This window comes from Ambystoma mexicanum, chromosome 4q, assembly GCF_040938575.1.
Source record: "Ambystoma mexicanum isolate Mex_15411 chromosome 4q, UKY_AmexF1_1, whole genome shotgun sequence".
Taxonomy (NCBI): domain Eukaryota; kingdom Metazoa; phylum Chordata; class Amphibia; order Caudata; family Ambystomatidae; genus Ambystoma; species Ambystoma mexicanum.
Genome location: NC_090928.1, coordinates 684423898 through 684443552, shown reverse-complemented (window position 1 = coordinate 684443552; position 19655 = coordinate 684423898).

Below are 19655 nucleotides of genomic sequence, written 5' to 3'. Positions count from 1 at the left end.
AGTGTTAAAAATGAGTCCAGATGGTGTCAAATGGCAGAGTTTTAAGGTGAAAATTTGTCGATTGGACACAATTATTCCTATATTGGGTAAGTATGATATTAGTAAGTTATAGGAAAATAGCATGCACTGGTAAAAACATATGAAATTCAATGAAAAAACGTTGTTAAAGGGACATTATGGTCAAGTTGCACTAATAAAAACCTATGAAATATAATGAAAAAACTTTGTTAAAGGGACGTTATGGTTACGTTGCACTAATAGAAACCTTTGAAATTCGCTGAAAAAACTTTGTTAAACGGAAGCTAAGCAACCATAACTCGCGCAACCACCGTGCAGTGCTACGACTAACACCCAGGACATCAAAGATGACATCACAAATGTCATTGATGACATCACTGATGACACCACATATCTGGGCCACTTGTTATTGTTCCTTGACATATATAGGCCAGGTGGTTTTGTTCACTGGCAGTGATGAAAAGTCTCTACAAGGAGTTGTGTTTATATTGTTGATAAAAAGATGTCAGGAGTGATCGGGAGACCTATCATGAACTACTTAATCTATTAAAGAATGTACTCATCTAATATCATTTTATTGGAGTGTTGTTGTTAATACAGAAACCTAATCATATATAAAGATAGGCAATGACTGCAGCATGCACCATAGAAGTACACGATTTATAATATTGTAATTTTGGATAGTACAATAATGAATGTTCTCTTATCAGAGTTTTGAGTAATGTTAAACATGTAATAACTAGCTAACAATTCAAGACTTAAAGCACTTGTGATGGTACAAACAATACATCTGAAGCACCACAATGCATACAAATCAGAGGCACATACAGCGAAACTAAAGTAAGGAAGAAAGAAACTGCATCATCAGAAAATGTTAATAACATTAAAGTTTATCTTTATGTATACAAATGAATTGTGTGTTTGAGGCCTGCTCATTTCCCCATGTATGTGCACTATGAGCTGAGACCAAACCCTAAGGAAAGTACATAAAGAACATATGACAATGTTAACATCTAGATATATAGCACCTTTTTAAATTGTATTATTCTCACTGCCAGTGAACAAAACCACGTGGCCTATATATGTCAAGGAACAATAACAAGTGGCCCAGATATGTGATGTCATCAGTGATGTCATCAATGACATTTGTGATGTCATCTTTGATGTCCTGGGTGTTAGTCTTAGCAGTGCACGGTGGTGGCGCGAGTCATGGTTGCTTAGTTTACCATAACTGGCGAATTTCAGGGGTTTTTCGGTTTTACTTGGAACCATAACGTCCGTTTAACAAAGTTTTTTCTTTAAATTTCATAGGTTTTTATTAGTCTAACTTAACCATAACGTCCCTTTAACAAAGTTTTTCAGTGAATATATATATATATATATATATATATATACATATATATATATATATATATATATATATATATATATATATATATATATATATATATATATATATATTTCAAAAAACAAACAGCTTCCGCAGAAACTATTCAGGCGAGCAGCACTCCACGAACAAGAAAGTGTTTCAATGATTGAAATCATCACGGGAATCCAACAGCAACACACTGCATCTTCGGTTGTGTGAAATATAACAGCCTTTATTTTACAAATGCAGCAGATAAAAAGTGTTCTCCCAATGCAATATATGCTTTGCCAGACGGCAGCCTGACGCGTTTCACCACTAACCAGTGGCTTGTTCATATATATATATATATCTGACAACAGCCTGCAGATCTGTTTGTTTTACTATCCAGGTGCTAAAGATGCCTCAAAATATACATATAAAGAGAACAAGAGTAATTGCAAGGTTTGTGGAGCAATCCAGCAATGAAAAGACAGCGAGTCTAGACAATTTTTTCAATCAAAGGAATATATGTCTAACCAAGCAATGTTGCTGAATGTATACATAGACCAGATCTATAGTGTATGTAGAGACCAGATCTATAGGTGCGAAGTTGGTGTACCCAGACTAGTTCAGGTTTATGTAGCCATGACATAATGGTGAAACTAAAGCGATCCACTTGGATTTGATCGATGACACACCATTTTATGTTGTTTGGGCCATGTTTATGTTTAAAAAAAAAGGCAGTACCAGGGGGGCAGTATTGACAGTATTCCTAATCCTAATGCGATGCTCACTAATTCTCACCGTGATTTTACAGGAAGTCATCCCAACATACATGAGTTGGCAGGGGCATGTGATGGTGTATATAGTGTTCGTAGAGCTCCAAGTGGTAAACTTACACAACTGCCATCTGAATGTACCATGAACAAAATCAGTGGGTTTTTTTCTGTGTATCTGCACACCACGCAGTTACCACATAGGTGATGACACATCATGGCAGTTGTTAAGGTCGATCCATCGGCGAAAATTGTAATCTGGAACAATGGTACACTGGAGTGGAGTGCAAAAAGAGGCATTTGGGTTATGCAACCCGTTTAGGAGACTAACCACCAGTATTTTTTGATCAACCAGCGTATTTTTTGTGTGTGTGGGGAAGAGGTGGTAACACAAAACACCCTATCAGAGTATCTTTGTGGCTCCCTAGTGGCCAGTAGCATTTCCCAGTTGATATAGCGTGCTATTTCAGCCACCTGCTTGATGACTTCCACGGATACCCACGTATCCTCACTCTTTCAGCTACATTTTGGGATCCTTCCTCAAAATTGGCAGTGAAGGTGCAGTTACACCACAACCTGAGGAATCGCCCATATGATAGGCTGTCCCCCAGAACCTTAGGGTGTAGACTCTTAAAGACAAGTAACTTATACCGGACTGTCTATTTTCGAAATAGACTGATGTGAATCACGCCATTCCTGTGCCTTAAGCATACATCTAAAAAAAAGGGCAGGGACTGTTGGTCAATGTTACTGGTCAAAGTAAGATCAGGATGGCATTGGTTAAGCCAATTCACAAATTCAAGAAGGAGATCTTCAGAGCCCGACTAAATGAAGACTAAATTGTCTATATAACATTGCCACTTGGTCACATTTGCTGCATATCGGTTATTGTTATAAACAAACAGTTTTCTGAACTCAGACATAAAAATGTTCGCCAACCTCGGGGTAAATGCCACCCCCATTGTGGTTCCTTTCTTCTGTGAGTACATGTTGATTCCAAATGCAAAGATATTATTACATACTGCCAGCTGCAACATGGCTACTAAAAAGGTAGTGGGTACCATGTGTCGCTGCAGCCTGGTGTTAAGTCTATTTTCTATGACACTGAGCACCTCCCCCTGGTGTATATTAGCATATAATGCAGCATGGTCCAATGTTACAAGGATCTGGGTATTCGAGTCGAAAGGTAGTCCTTCAAAACTATTGATAGCTGCAGTGGTGTCCTTAAGGTAGGACCTGTTGTCTATTAACAAAGGTTGTAAGAACAGATCAATGTATTTACTGAAGGGTTCCAGTATAGATCCACACAAGGAGATGATGGGCCTACCGGGTGGATTGCCAATTTTGTAATCCACACGGATTGGAACTGCATAAATGACAGGACCTTACATTCGGTTGGGGTCAGAAACCCTACCTTTTTACATGTGAGGAAGACATCTTCCAACCCTTGAGTGCACAACTCACACAACTCTTCCCTAAGTCTTGGTGAAGGATCGACTTTAATCTTAGTATAGTGTTCTTCATTGTCAATAGGAGATTTTACAATGTAAGTATACATCTTGGACTCCATAAGGACAATCCCCCCACCCTTATCGTCAGGTTACTTGTTACTTCCTCGGTCTTTCAAGGCTTGTTGTTCATCCTTAGACATATTGTTATATCGACTGTGCTGTCCTTGGTCTGTCAACAAGGATGGTCAATCCTTCAAAATCATTATTTTGAAAGTTCTGATCTCTGATGGAACTTCAGAGTCACTGGGAGTGAACACCAACCTGGGTCTAAGGCTTGTCACTGCCTGGTTCTCTGTATTTTTCACCGCCCTGAAAAAGGCTTTGAGACCTATGAGCCTGAAGAACTTTCTTAACTCAAATTCAGTTTGATTGAATGAAACTGAATGGTTCTTTTAAACACCAAACATCATAAATCTATATACTAACTGCAAACAGATTAATGATTTCCCCTCCCTGTTGGACACATTAGGGAAGCAGGTCACCCTACCATGAATGGCCAACAGGACTTTATTGTATGCAGTGATTGGAATGCAAAAATGGGAGCATGGGGAGGGTCAATTGTCTGTAACAAGAGGCATTAATGTGTATGGTATCCCAATTTTCAGGCCCAGCCAGAACAAGATTAATTGTAATGGATACAGACTGATACATTTGTGCACTGACTTAATCTACATATGAAGCAAGAGGAATGAACTCAGTTATTGACTATATTTTGTTCCCTCTGGCAAAATGGTGAACAGATGACAATTGTATAATTTGTGCTAGGGCATAAAGTGACTACACAGTTCTCTGTTTAATTATACATCTAGAGATGGCTTGGAAATTCCCACTGAAAAGGTGCTGGCCCTTGAGCTGTGAGGGTCAGGTGGGATCAATGCTTGAAGAATATATATCTCTCTGGCTTGACCAGACATGGGTAAACGGGGAGGTTCAAGCACTTTTGGACCTGTGTGGGCCATCCCCAGAATCTGGCCAAGTGAGGTCAGGGTAGGCCAAATGTACGAACAAATGATGTCCTGACTTTTACCTCTTGTTACTAAAGAAACGAGAGCCCAATTTCATAAAAGCCAAATGCAAAGGGCTGGTTCGATAATGAATATATGGTTTTAAAAAGTTTATTGCATGAAGCAGTGAGACAAGAAGGGGGTGGGGCGGAGGTTGCTGTGCTCAGAAAGAATTATAAAACCCTGCTTATGCAGAAAAAGATAGAATTTCAGAATCACAGTTGGGAGAAATTAATAAGATCTGCCTATGATAAAGACTCAGAATCCTTTTGGAGGTCTGTGGCTCAGGGTATTGGGCATTACAGATTCTGTGTTAATGCTAACATATCTGAGGAGTAGTGGGTATCTAACTTCTCAATGATTTCCGGGGCAATCACTGTGGATGTCTTAAACTCTATGGAGGTGCACATGGGACTTGATTGAGAGATATGATGGCTATGTCATTAACATTTCTAACAGAGGTTGGTGTTCCCACGGAAGGATCAGAGGGCCAAGGAGAAACAATATTTTTCTTGCAAGACAAGATCAGTAAAGCCACTAATCATCTAGTTAGATTTAAGACCACAGGAACAAGCAGGATTCCAGCTGAAGTGTTCAGGTTTGCATGCAAATTGTAAGTTTAGCTGCTCAAAGTAATCCTTACACTATTTGTGAGCAATGGGTTGTGACCCACATATTGGTCAAATCCATCATCATACCCCTTTATAAAAAAGTCCCAACCCATGAAATATCTTCATACAGACCAATCAGCCTAATAGATATCAACTGCAATATTATCTGCCATATAATTCTGTCAGAACTTAATAGCTGGATAGAGGCAAACTCCATTCTGGATTGCGCACAGGGTTGTCTTAGACCAGGGCTTTCCACTAGAGATCAGGTCTTCATGCATAGGGCACTTTTCTACTACAGACTCTCTAGAAAAGAAGATGCTGCTATATGTAGCTTTTCTTGATTTCTCATCAGTCTTGGTCAAGGTTGTCAGAGAGAGGCTGTGCATCAATCTAGCGAAAAGAAGAACCAATAGTTCACTGCTCAAAATCATTAGGCCACTATATTTTAATACCTCTGTACAGATTAAGTTTGGCCCACATGGTCAACTGATCGAAAAAGTGCCAACAGCTAGGAGAGTAAAACATGGTTGCCTGCTTGCTACTCTTTTGTTTTGCTTGTTTATAAATGATATGCCTAAAAATGTTGAAGAAGCCTGTGAAGATTAAAGATATGCCCGCCATTAATGAAAAGCCTGTCCCGATGTAACTAAATACGGATGACTCAGTTCTCATTGCAAGAACACCGAAAGCTCTCTGAGCCGAGCTTCAGGCTGTAGTATTCTATTGTAACACTAGTCAAGTCATCTTAAAGTGATGGTTTTTAACAAACACCATAGTAGGAAACACCAATATTTCTTTAAGATTTGGGGGGGAAAACATTGAGATAGTGCAACATTTTACCTACTTAGTTGTGGTCATAATGTTAAAACTCTGTTAAAAAGACCAGGTGAGGCACACAACTAGGAAAGCAGCATTAGCATCAGAGTGATTTATAATTTTGTCCGTAAACATGAGCAGTATTGGTCCTGAGTTTGAAACGGTTCACCCAGTAAAGTTTGGAAGTTCAATAGCTTATGGTGCTGAGATATGGGGCTTAGACAAGAATTTTACCAGAGTAGGCATATGTGAGCGCTCATTCTGAAAACAGCTCCGATATCTCCCTAAAAGCTTTCCAAATGCCACCCTGCATGCTGATCAGTGCTTCCACAGCCAACAAACGAGGGTGAACGATTACCCTGCCAGGTATGCAATAAAAAGAGTAACAATGGACAAGGCCTGGTGTGAACATTTCTCTCGAGATTTTGTATCTACATACAAGAACCACCCTCTGCCTCTTCTTCACCCACAACGATGCCCGTCGGAGCCCGCTGGCCCTCACTGTTCCCTGACACGCGGGACTGCTGTGATCTTTCCCCCTCTTCTGGATGCGCTCTTGGGGCTAGGGGCTTGACAAAGGTATGAGGACTCACCAGCAATTCTCCAGCCACAAACAGCTCCTTCAATATCTCGGTGAGGATCCTGCTTTGGTAGATGCTTGCAGACATGAGCCTGCTCATTCCACACTCTGGTCTGGAAGTGCCTTTTGAGCACAGAGCCGCTCTCTGCCCGGGCAGGCTCCTGGAAGCTCTCTCCACTGCACGCCTTCCACACTCTCTCACCCCGCAACGTTCCTGCCTTCCTGTGCTCCTGCTTTCCCATGTAAGTGCGTGTGTATATGGTATGTATTTTATTATCTTGTATATCACTGTCACAAAAGGCTTAATTTGCTGAAACCGTAAAATTAAATGTAATCTAATATGTGATTCATAAAGTTGGAATGGTGGGTCTTGTAGTGAAAGAGGATTATCCCTCCCCTCATTGCTCTGCAAGAGGTCATGTGATTGATTACCATCTGTCAGAGAAGCCTCACATGTTTTTTGAATTTTAGGAGCTGTAACTGGATGGCTCCTTAATGACGGTGTGATCTGAAAAACAGCCTCACTTTCATTTCACCTAAAAGTGGTGTTTTGGCTTTCTACCCACCTGGGTCTTCCAGCCCAATTAGTGGCGTACCTGGATCACTGACATCCATTTATAGACACACAGGTGCACTTTCCGATGGATACAGTCTACTGATACATCAGCAGCTGCTAGCTAACATAGCAAACATTCAGTACAAGTCACAGAGAGCAGAGAAATGTGCCTGTTGAATCCTGGATAACCACTTCCATATATCTTTCCTTAAAATATTATTAGTCTTAGGAATGTGAATTACATTGATACAGAAGGCATTTTGCAGAATAGGCTTTATTTGTGCAATATAACCACGATCATTCCATTAATGAATCCATGAATACTTCTGCTCTGCACAGTGAAAGACACACCGGTTGCTGAAAAGGGAATTGGCCACATTTCAGAAACAGAAATGACATGCAACTTCAAATGTGTTCATTAAGAAGTTGTTGTCATTTTCAGAGTTAACTCCCTTTAGGATCCGATAGGCTCTAAAAAGGTGGACTAATAGCATACTGATGTCCATTAGTACTTTTGTAACACACAATAGGGGTGCCCCTTTGTGCAAGCGTGAGTGGCGGCGAGGTATACTGTTTAACGAAAACCAAAAACGGTACCCACGCTAAGGACAGTCCTAAGTTCTGTCGGTTATTCAAGTTGAATCTCCACAGAAATGCAAGGATAGTGCTTTCAAAAAAAGTCACTAAGGGTAGACCAAGAAAGAAGTCTAAAGAGTACTGGCAATAGATTTACTTTTCAAAACATAATTTTTATTATTCAAACAATTTTTTCAAGGGATAGAGAAGAATGAAAAAGAACATAAAACATAACATTCATCATATATACATAATTTACAAAAAGAACAACATATTCATCGAAATGGCAAATTGGATTGTTTGAAAAAACTTAGAAAGCTAAAACAATCCTTGCAGGTTATCAATTTGTTCCTACAACATAGAGACTACCAGGGTGTGTTAAAAATTACCCTGGTAGGTATAGAGAGAGATTATTCAATCAACTAGATTTGCGTGGTTATCTGCCTGGCAGGATTGTTTTAGCTTTCTACGTTTTTTCAAACAATCCAATTTGCCATTTTGATAAATATGTTGTTCTTTTTGTAAATTGTTATTCAAAATTGTTTGAATAATAAAAATTATGTTTTGAAAAGTAAATGTATTACCAGTACTCTTTAGACTTCTTTCTTGGTCTACCCTTAGTGACTTTTTTTGAAAGCACTATCCTTGCATTTCTATGGAAATTCAACTTGAATAACCGACAGAACTTAGAACTGTCCATAGCGTGGGTACCGTTTTTGGTTTTGTTTAAACATTAGTACTTTTGCCCCTATCACAAATAAAAGATAGAGTCCGGGAAAGCCTGATTTGAATCACATAAATCTGCTAATGCCTATATTTGCCTGGCAACAATAGCATGTTATTTCAATTCCTAAAAACCTTTGTTAAATCTAATGGTATTTTCAGTGCTCTACTTCATACGTGGTATCAGTGTCCTAGCACCCTATCAACTAGATACTAGGTAAACTACATTTAAATCTAAATCAACATTCTGCCAATGGAGAATATTATGGTGTGATGGGAAATAAAGTAATAACCAATTTTAAGTTACCGAATATTGCCTTATACTGATTGGCTGATCAGGAGAAATAATCATTTTCTAGAGAGCATTCTTGTCTTCAACACTGATAGTATTTGGTTTCAGTCCCATCCAAAAAATATGCGAAAGCCCCAAGTAAGGCATGTATAGCACACCTGCACATGGAAAGACTAGTTTCTATAGATGGATGGAACCCATAACATCTTTACTGAAGAATGCTTTAGAGGTTGTGATTAGGCAAGGGGAGGCTCTTTTTTCTCCGTGAGGTAGGACATCAGGAAGATGTCACTAACAAAATATTCTTCCAACCATGTTTGATTCACTCTCCATGCTTTCCTCTTCCTGGAAGCAACTCCACTGGCAACCAAGACCACTGGAATTGCTGCAAAAGAACGTGGACACTTGACTATATCTCCAATGTCAACTTCTCCATTGAATTCTAGTTACAGGATTAGAAAACACCAATTCTCTGCTGAAATGTGCCTGTAAATGGAGTGGTAACCCTAGACTATGTTGATTACCTGGAGGATTTGTTGACGGGTCAACGTCCCTACTCAAGTCCCCTTGTGAAAATCCTCAATTCCGCTACTGATTCCATCCTGGTTGGCTCTCAATGCCCACAAACAAAAGGGTAGGCGTGCCCATAAACCCTCATTGCATGGGCATAAGTATGTTTAAAACAACAAAGAAAGAATAGGAATGAAGGTGAAGTAAGGCCCAAAAATGTTTCATTATTTCAATGTGGGTTATTTTTAGGTAGCCGCGTCCTGCTGGCTTTGGCACAAGAGAATAAAAAACAAGTGTACATCATACATAGTTCCTAAATACAAAATAGTTGTAAAAAGTGTAGAGTACAAAAAAAATGCAAAAAGTGCTTCCCCCAGCGTAGGGGAGAGATAAAAAGAGGAATGTATGGAGGACATAAGAAAACGTAGCCTCCAGCACCATAAGGATAAAGGAATTATTCCCAATTGATTTGCAGTCTAACACAATAGGTGGATGAAATCCAATGGAACAACAGTTTTCAATGCATATCAGTCTTCAAGCATTATTTCTTCATTATGCTAAATTATGTTGACAATTGCAGAAAAAAGCACCAATTCCCAACCAATACCTCTACAAATTCTGCCTCATGTGTTCAAAGCTATCTACAGCCTAGCACCCCGCCCCAACTAGCTAACACAATGGGCCTCATTATAAGTGAGGCGGTAAGGGGTTAACGGCGCCGGTAAAGGTTCAAGCGCCATTAACCCCGTACTGCCTCATTACGAGATCCCCTCGCGGGACCCGCTCTGCACGTCTGGTTTCACCAGACGTGCAGAGCGGGTCCCGCAAGGGGAGGAGGGAGCAAACAACGGGCCACTCGTAATCGGCCCGTTGTTTGCTCTCTCCCCCATTCCCATTCAGCCCTGTGGGGGCTGAAATGGGAATGGGGAAGGTCCGGGCCCGGGTTCCCAGATGGAGGAATTACCGGGACCTCCGAACTCAGAATGGCCCGGTAATTCCCCATTCTGGGAACCTAGACCGATTTTGGTGGCAGCCATGTTGCCAATAGCGGCATGGCTACCGCCAAAATCGTAATCAGGCCCAATGTCTTGCAACTCCTCCACTTGGTACTTCCAATCTCCTTCTCAGTCTCTCTGTTCAACATCCACCCTGTGACCCCTCCTGTCTTTGCCCCTTTTTACTGGCACACAATGCCTCCAACCTAACAATTATTTCCATCATCCAAACCTTTAAATCATCACTTAAAATCCAGGTCCACCTCATTGCAAACACTCTTTTACTATACCCACACAGCTCCCACCCAGTACCACCTTCACCCCTGTTCTGATCACTTGCCCCTCTTCCCTGTGCATTTACCCTAATTCTTCATTGTTCCATACCTGGTACATGAATGTCCACCGGACAATTGTTCTCTTGCTCTTTGCCCATTGTAAAGCATTTGCTTTCGGGATGGCTCTGATTTACTATGTGACCTATGTATCTGTGGCTGTGCTTCCTATTTGAAGGTTTGTTTGTTTCCCCAATCTATACAAATATAAGATGGCTGATCCTAGACGAGAGACCCTTCCCTTAATGTCCATAAGGAACAGAAGGGGCACTGCTAGAAGACCTTTGGGGGTTAGACCCAGGCTGGAGACAGTGTACCAGTAGGCTAGTCAGCCTACTTCTCCCTTTGAAAAAAGTGTAGAAGAGAGCTCTAGCTCCGAATAGTGCTCTTTATAGCTGCTCCCCAGCACTCTTTTAAAGTCCTGAGGCATCACCCCTGGTATTGCTGTGGCTTGCCATTTTTCATCACTAAGAATTTAGGCTGCCTCACCACTCTCAATCAAGGTATCCCATGCTGCAGGATCGTGAAGACCTTTTTCCCCTTAGCCTTGCAGTACTTATTGAGCCTGGCCTGAGGGACAGTTTAGCATAGCCTGTCCATGTTACCACTACACAGGCGAAGAAGGTATACAACTCAATTTTACCTTTTTAACGTTATAATAGGCCGGCCCGAAAGTTGTACTACTTCAGGCATAACACACCCTTGCAGTCCCTTTCTCTCCCTTCGTCTTTGACTGGCCAGACTAGGATTTCATCACAAGTGCCACTTTGGAATGGGCAACAACCCATAATGACCAAGAACAAAGTGTAATGTGCCCCCTTCCCAACACCTTCCATGACATCCAAATTCCTCATTGCTGCACTTTCCATCAAATCCAGTCCAGCAACGTGCCTACCCAAGAAAATGAAAATTTGTGACACTCTGGCGAGGATGCATTGGCGCAGTGAGTGCCCAGAGTGACTGTGTTCTGCCAAATCAACCGTTGACACAACATTATTGGTCTAAACCATTCATCTGGTCTGGGTTTAAAAATGTTCAAACAATGTAAAGTCATCAAAAGGTCCCAGGTTGGTGCGTTGCAAAACAGCCAAACATACATATGAGATCAACTGCTTATAGCACCCTGAAATGTATGCACTATAAAAATACACCCACTCATTCTTTACCTGGGCATAGTGGCTGTACCTGGGAATATTAGGCCGTCAGATGCAGTAGGGTATAAGAGGTGCACAAGGCATGAGAGAATGCGAGATATATTTGCTTTGGGAATGGCAGTCCGCTCTCTATGTCGTCTCCTTATTTTTTAAACTAAATACATCAAACCACCAGCCAGAAGTTAATTAATTCTCATCTTTCCCCATTGCAACCAGTAGCAGGCACAAGGTTCAGCTTCACCACCCCTTTTAAATCATGATTCAATTCTCTGGAACACGTGCCTGAAAGGCGCAGTGCACGTTCTAATGAGGATTGTCAAACTTTCCCCTGTAGACCCATGTTCAAAGTCTGCCAGCTTGGGTCTGACAGTCTTGCTAGCGAGCTACTGAAAATCAAAGGCTTGGGAACGCTGAAGCGCGTGATATAAAGCCACGGGATTTCTGTTTTGGCGCTCAGCACGACCCGTCAGAGCCGCATTCCAACTATTTGCCTGCTGCTGAAGGGAAAAACCCACACGAGGTCTGGAGGTACGAGGGCCGAGGGGAGAGGAGAGCTATCCATCTCCTCAAACGGCCTTCACACACCTCTGCGGTAATTACCCCCGCACCAATTAAACCAGCGCGTCTCCTGATAACAACCGTGTAATGATGAGGCAGTGGAATCGTGTGCATTTGGAAAGTAAGAACAGAAGCGCCTTTGAAGCTCGCAACATTTACATAACCGCAATTGTATTCAGTCTAGGGACACTTTGTTCCCAGGACAGGGAAAATGCACTACATTTAAAAGAGCCTTGCACTACCCGTGTCCTTTCCAAGATGAAAACATAATTAAGTGTTCAAGGATGACCCAGTTTACTAATGTTGCCATGTCTTTTCTTCTACTATCCACGCAATGCACACATACATTACACTGATAGTCTGAACCCAATCCGTCGTAATGGATGCGCTGGGTGTAGCTTTTAAGGGCATTTAATGCACATAAACGAGTCTGTGTTCGTCTATAGTTTGCATCTTAAAGCGTACTCTATTTTAATGGTGTCCATTTTTCAAAACCATCATCGGTGCAAACATGACAATGCTGTGCGCTCTCCTGTCGGGGAAAACAGAAAGAAGACTGTCCATGCGAGGCAGTTCATGCCCGGATCTTATTTCCCTTCATAATACAAAAAATGATGGCTCCGCTCACACGCATCATTGCTAACCGACGACGCCACCGCCAAGTCCAAGACCAATTTCTCTTCCTGTGTGGAAATCTGGCACCTTTTGATGACTTTGCATTGTTTTAAAATCTTGAAACCCAGACCAGATTAATGGTTTAGACCGATAATGTTTTAGCAGTGCACGGTGGTGGTGCAAGTTATGGTTGCTTAGCTTACCATAACTGGTGAATTTCAGAGTTTTTTCGGTTTTACTTGGAACCATAACGTCCCTTTAACAAAGTTTTTCACTGAATTTGATAGGTTTTTATTAGTGCAATTTAACCTTAACGTGCCTTTAGCAAAGTTTTTTCATTGAAATTTAATAGTTTTTTACTAGTGCACACTTAATCTTCTACAAGTCCCTTATATTGCACTCACCGCCAATGTACAGGCTATAGAGTCCACGGACAGTACGATCGTCTGCAGACATCAGGTAGAATTCACAAAGCCCATGGGCGTAATTTTAGGGGTGAACCGGGTTGTTTGTCCCCCCAACTTTCATGGCACACCATTTTGCCCCCATTCATTTGGCTGGGGCACATTGTCTTCAAATGTCATGTCCCCCCCAACATTTTCAGCAAAGTTACTCCACTGACAAAGCCCAAAAGAACAGGGGAGAACAGAAAATGTTCTGCCCATCAACCAACAAACACAAATACATAATGCAACGTTACTTATTTTTACTGCACCCAAATATACGTTTTTGTACAAATAATTACTTTAACATTGACACATTATTTTTTATTTACACCACACAATATATTGGAATGCACCAAGCATAAACCATAACTGTACACCTCATATAATCACTTCAGTGTAACTGTTCATAGAGACTAACACACACCAAGCGCTTGTTCTGAAACATTCTCTCACCAAACAGTAAGTACTCTGTATTTGTTTCTTTATTATTAGCATTCATTATGTAAACATGTATTATAAAAAAAAACACAATATTTTTCATTTCGACAGAAATGGCAAACACACTTGAGTGGTTAGAGGAGCACTTCCCAAAAGACGAAATGAGAGACGATAACATCTCTACTGGTATACAATACATAATTTAATGTAATCAAATAATGTAATTCGTAGAGACCTTACTAAAATAATAATTTCTTTTTTTCTTACAGTACATAGTTTTCATGAAGAAACCATGCCCCAATGTATTTATACACAATCCCAAGAATCACAAAGAGAAGCCCTATCCCCAACTGTACATAATAAAATCATTCATAAACTTGTCTTCAAAACTGGATGAACGAAGTAATGTTTTTAAGGAACTTTTACAATATGTTAAAAATCATGTCATTAAAAATGTTCCCTATCACTGTCCTTCTTGCACTTGTCCCAATTGTACCCAACAATCAACCCATTCAAATTCGCAAAATTTAAATCAGAGACGGTTGGATGAAACCTCACTTTCTTCTTCCCCTGATCATTATTGCACAGAAATTCCTAATTCTCCCATTTATGTTTCCCATTCTGATTCCCCATCCCTTTCATAAATAAATGCATTTTTTATACCATAAATGTGTTGTATATTGTTGTGTCTTTTTTTTAAAAGCCCCATTATGAGTCTGTGTTCGGGGTGTCGGCACTCAAAATGGAGGTGCCCTCTAACAGGTGCGATGTCCGGACATGTCAATTTTTGAATGGCGCACTTTCAATTAGTCCCCGGACTCTGTGCCGTTTCTATGGACATCGAGCGCATGCGCCCTGCGATTCCTGCCTCATTCAGTGTCTGTGGATTTCCGTCAAGGCTGCGGCCATCCTCAGACGTCATCATGTGAACACACCCATGCGACGTGATGGCCTGTTCACAAACAGTGTCCGTGCTCCGTGGACAGTTTAAAAGTGTATGTTCCAACAATCTAGGGTGTTTCAAGCTAAAACGTTACCTTTGCACAGCTCCCAGACCCATTCATCATTGATCTAGCAACGTTTTACAACTTTTCCATGCCTATTTGTGTTATTCGGTTGTCCGTGGACACCATGACTATCCAGGGACGGTTCCTCCGAAGAGACCCACCCATTACTTTTCCTCATTCTCAATCTGGCTATCCAGGAGAGAGAGTGTTGCAGCACCTGCTTTTGAGATTACTTGCAATACTGTATCAATAGCATCTGCTATGACCATTCCTCCTCCCGGGCTACCACCACCATCACCATCTGGAGGGCCTGGACAGGAGAACAGATGCAGTGATACAGATCAGGATGAAGAGGAAGTAGAAGATGAGGTGTAGGAAGTCCCTATCTCCAGCACCCAGAGTGAGTCCAGTTTGTGGCAATTTGTCACCACGGTTGGGGATGTCACAAGGGCTCGTGCAGCTAAGTTCAGATGCACTGAGTGCAAAGTTGTACTCAGTCATGGAAAACATGGGTTGTATTCCTATGGGACAATCTCCATGAGGCGCCACACCAAATCTAACCACCCAAGTCCTCTGAGGAAGGCAGTACCTTTCTCAGGGAAAAGTAGGTTGACACCCTATACTTCATCCTCTTCAACTACTCCTGTTACCACAAAGGATACTCCTTTGGGACAAACGTTCCTAACGACCCCCTCACAGGTAATACAGAACACTGTTGACGCTTACCTTTCAAAGGTCACAATACTATGCATGTGCTGCGGAGCACCAATCTGTAGGCGGGAGCAGTTTCAGAGGGCTTTCGAGACTGCGGTCAAGGAGCATGAGAAACACAGCCCCTTACCTTACATTTAAGGCCCGCCCAAAATATTCCTTTGTCCACCTGCCCCTCCGTCTCTGTGGTTGATGCCCCTTCCCTGCCTTCCCTCCCACACCTTACCTTGTCTCTATAGAAAAAACACAAAAAAGCCAAAACAAACACAAAAACAAAAAAACACAAACAAAACGGTTCCTTTAGGAGCCACCTTTCCCAGTTGAAAAATAGAAGTGAGAAAAAAATCACAGGCCCCTTTGCAGCCTACATAGTCCATGGACTGCACAGTAGTCAGCGGACACCTACAAAATTCCTGGCATGGGGTGGGTGCATGAAAATCATTTTAATTGTTTTTCACACAAACATGGTGGCTCTTAAAAGAACCTTTCTTTTCTTTTTGAATTTTAAAAACGTTTTGATTATTTTGTTTTAGATAATAAACTAACAAAGATTCTACATCATCATACCTTATATTGTCATTCTCAAAAGATGACATTCCTGCAGCGTATATAAAAAAGCAGATACAGCTGTATTGACAAGCTTCCTCGATTCTTCCATTTGTGGACTGAAAAAGTGTGGACATCTACATGTTTGCCTCTGATTCATTTCAGAAAAAAATATCTTTGCAGCAGGAAACAGTTCCATTTGGCTTTTCAAGAAATCGTCAGGCCAACCTGCAAATACCTTGGAGCCACATACCACAAACTGCCCCCTCCACAATGCACAATTACAATGTCTGGACATTTAAAGAGAGCCAGAATAAGAACAAGCTTGCCCAGTTTAAGCCAGAAACTGCATGCCACAAAATATCCACTTCTGCCAATCAAATACTTTCAAAGATGCCATGATTTTCAGCATACACCTTCAATGAATGAAGAATCTCCCAAAATCCACACACTCTGCTTCCTCAAAGCTATAGCCATCTTCAATAGACACAACAATCAAAACACCTACTACCCTCTCTTCCTGTAGACCACAACCAGAAAACCTCATTGGCTAAACCCATAGTCCCCTTTCCATGCCAGGCATCCTTGAAATACCCAGATCTTGCACGGGCTGTCCGTGGATCACCACAGTGTCCGCGGACACCATAAAACACAGGGGCAGCCCTTCTACCCTTTACACTTTCATGTTCTGAACACTCCCTCATTGGCTGTTTTCAAAGACTCACACATCCATCCACTAATCACATCCAACAACTCTATACCTAAGCCTGTCATCTCAGTTCAACACTTCAGGTGTACACTTGAACTCTGAGAGTACATATCTCCTGTTAATCACAGCCATCTGCATCAACAACATCTGTGAACCTCTCCAACATTCCTATTTCCAGATTCAACATCTGCATCTAACATAACATAGTACAGGTATGCTTATATTGTTTAAAGTATTTTCTGCAACTCTTTTACAAATATATATACAGAGGGTTCCTGCCACTTACCATGTAATAAGCTTCCTTCTCAATAAGCATATTCTCTTTTTTAACCACTCCACCAAAATCCATGCATTGCAGCATTCAGCACCTGCTCACATGAAGCAGCAAATACTTACAATGCTGTCATTTAAAAAAGCTTCTTTTAAGGAGCAATTTGATAAAAGCAAAAAAAGTCATATGTCCATTTATAGCAGCAGTGTATGTAACTTGTTTCTAACAGAAAGAAAAAGCAGATGCAAAACAGTTGTAAAACATTTTTAAGTAGCACAGGTGTGCGCAAGTTAAATATATAGGCAGTACATGCATACCTGCCAACATGACCCATTCCAATCTGTAGGTGCTTATAAAGTCTTCATTTTCTTCTTTGCATTCTATGGCTTGTAATTCCACTTCTCCCATTATGCAACTCAGATTACAAGTCCCACAATGCAGAGAAAAAAACAGGACTGGAATGGAATATTCAAAAGTGTGACATTTATCTCCAATGGAAAATATAAAATGCTTTGCGTTTAAAAATGTTTCTTTTTAGGAGCATTTTTTGAAAATTAAAAAAAGCATATGTGCATTAATGGTAACACTTTGTGCAACCTTTAATAAAAAGAAAGAAAGAGCAGATGCAACACATTTCTACAACATTTTGAAGTCACATTAGGTGTGTGCAAGTATAATATGTTGGCAGTACATCCATACTTGCTAACATAACCCATTCCAATCTGCAGGTGCTTATCCAGTCAGAGTCCTGTTTATTTCTGTGCAATCTAGAACTTGTAGTCCAAGTTTTATAATGGGAGAAGTGGAACTACAAGTCCCACAAGGCAAACAAAATAACTCAGACTACATAACCACCTACAGAGTGGAATGGATTATGTTGGCTAGTATGCATGAACTGCCAACATATTAAACTTACACACACCAAGTGCGACTCATCTTTTCCATCTACTTTTCATTTCCAAAACAGTTGCACACAGTGCTTCTATTAATGCACATATGCATTTTTTTTTACTTTCATGCCAATGATCCCAAAAAGAAACATTTGTAAACGCTCAGCATTTTCCATTTTCCATTCCATAAACATATCACTCTTTCCAACCTCACTCATTACACCCCTTAAACTGCCACCATTGTCTGCCTGCTTACACATATGTGTATACCGCCAAAGTGTATATATACAACACTTCACCTTACATATAAAATACTCTCCTTTTCCAACCTGTCCTATAATACACCAAACAGTGCTACAATGACAATCCACCATTGCATTACCACTAGGTCACACTTTCCCTATTCTTAAAAAAAACATTGCAACACATTACAAATACATTGCCCCACAAACACAGCACTCCTTTCATTAAAATCAACAGCACTAAAGTAACCTACACCTTTCCCGAGAACACCCATAATGATCTGCTCTCTAATCTTAATTCCAGCCCTCCTTCTGTCCTCATCCTCCTGGACCTTACCTCTGCTTTTGACATCGTCAATCACACCATCCCGATCAATCGACTCCACGAGAATCTGGGCATCACAGGTCAGGCCCTAGAGTGGTTTATCCACTTCTTCCTACCGACCTTCCCAGGTCCAACTTGGGTCCTTTCTCTCCACCACCTCTCGCTCCACATGTGGTGTCTTCTTGGCCCCTTTGGCCCACCTGATATCTACCTTCTCCTCTAACTTTCAGTGTTATGCAGATCACACTCAGCTCCTCTCCTCTCTCGCTCAATCCTGACTGTCTATCTGTGATTCAGGATTGGTGCACCGCCAATGATCTCTGCATTAATGCCAGCAAGACGGAGATCCTTCTCTTTGGGACCACTTCTCCCGCTTTCCCTCTCTCACTCTGGCTGCCGTCCTTTGTGCCTTCTTCCTTCACCTTCCTGTGAGGCACAAAACCTTGGAGTCATCTTCGATTCACTCTCCCCTTCTCTTCGCACATCACAGACCTTGCCAAGAAGGCTGACTCTCTCTTCATAAATACCTTCATTCTCAAGCTCTTCGCTCAGCTACCTCCACCACCGTAAGGGTTAGATGCTTCTCCAAGCAGAGAGTGGGGGGTAGATCTCTCTCTGCTGCTTGTGTGAATCTATTCACCTTTACAGAGAGCCTTATTTCAATGAAGAGGCTTATAAACAAGAACAAAAAAAACAATTGGTATAGACAGCGATGGCCGAGGGTATGAAATATTGGGAGACACCATTATGGCAAAAGAAACCTTTATAGAAAAAAACATTCCCATCAAACTTTCAACCAAAGATGCCTTTCACCCAAGCAAATCGTCCAGTGTACAAATGGATCTGCAGCTCAATGTGTAACGTAACGTAAGGCAACAATCCTTCAAATGTTTAAGACAATTTCTCAATCAGTATATCAAACTGAAAGCCAAAAGCAGAATGAAAACTTTACAAACCAGGGACTCCTCTCCAGTGTGCAGCCACACTCGTCTGCGAGGACATTCATTAGCCTGTATTTCGGGAACTGCTTGCAAATGCACCTTCCATCACATCAAAATGTTAACAACACACCATTCGGCTTTACAACATTTT